Source organism: Pteropus alecto, unplaced genomic scaffold (assembly GCF_000325575.1).
Source record: "Pteropus alecto unplaced genomic scaffold, ASM32557v1 scaffold126, whole genome shotgun sequence".
NCBI lineage: Eukaryota > Metazoa > Chordata > Mammalia > Chiroptera > Pteropodidae > Pteropus > Pteropus alecto.
The window spans coordinates 1,561,526-1,562,656 of NW_006439187.1; the positions used below are offsets into that span (position 1 = coordinate 1,561,526).

Here is a 1,131-nt window from a genome sequence, read left to right on the forward strand (position 1 = left end):
GAGGATTTTTGTGTCTGAGGTGATGAGAAGTAATAATTTTTGCATGTATTTTTTCTCTTTTTTTTTACATTAAGGTTATACTGGCATTATAAAATAAGTTGGAGTGTACTCCCTTGTCTATTAATTTCAGAAAGTGATTGTGTAGAATTATCACTAATTCTTTTTATAATGTTTGGTAAACTTTTCCAGTGAAACCATCTGGGTTCAGAGTATTATTTTTCAGAAGCTTTTAATTCCAAATTTATTATTTTGTTTAATCATGGGACTACTCTGGTTCTCTATTTCTTATTTTCTTTTTTTTTCTTTTTCTTTTTTTTTTTTTTTTAGACAAGGCAACCCTTGGTTGACCTCAAGATGGCAAGCTTTGTCTTCTTACAATCCTTTTTTTTTTTTTTTTATGCCTACAGCACCTGGTCTTCCTAGGTGGTCTCCCATCCAAGTACTAACCAGGCCCAACCCTGCTTAGCTTCCAAGATCAGACTGGATCAGGCTTGTTCAGGGTAGCATGGCCATAGACACTATTTCTTATTTTCTAAATGTTGTTAGCTTTTGATGTTTGAGCAATTGGTACATTTATTCTAAGTTTTTGAATCTATGAGAAAAATGTTAGTCACAGTGTGTCTTAATTATCTTTTTACTGTCTGTGGTATCTGTAGTTATACTACCTATGTTATTACTAATATTGGTAAATCATGACTTCTTTCTTTTTGTTTTTTTCTTGTTATGTATTTATCAATTTTATGGCCTTTTCAAAAAAAATCACTTGATAAAATTGATTTTTTTTCTATTTTTTCTGATTTCAATTTCAAGCATTCTGCTTTTTTTCTGTTTTCCATTTTTATTTTTTTCAACTTATTTTGACTTATGACATACAATATTATATTAGTTTCAGGTGTACAACACAATGATTGGACATTTATATAACTTATGAAGTGATCACCCTGATAAATCCAGTATCCATCTGACACCATATATAGTTATTACGATACTACTGACTATATTCCCCATGCTATACTATATACCCCCATGACTATTTTGTAACTACCAATTTGTACCTCTTAATCCCTTTCCCTTTTCATTCATCCCCCCCTCCCCAATCTGAAAACCATCAAAATGCACCCTGTCTATGAG

General features: G+C 31.3%; 1 pseudogene; it reads right to left on the reverse strand.

The window, feature by feature from the left end:
* Positions 1–398: 398 nt before the first annotated feature.
* LOC112483216 lies at positions 399–517 on the reverse strand (annotated as a pseudogene).
* Between the last annotated feature and the right edge of the window lie 614 nt (positions 518–1,131).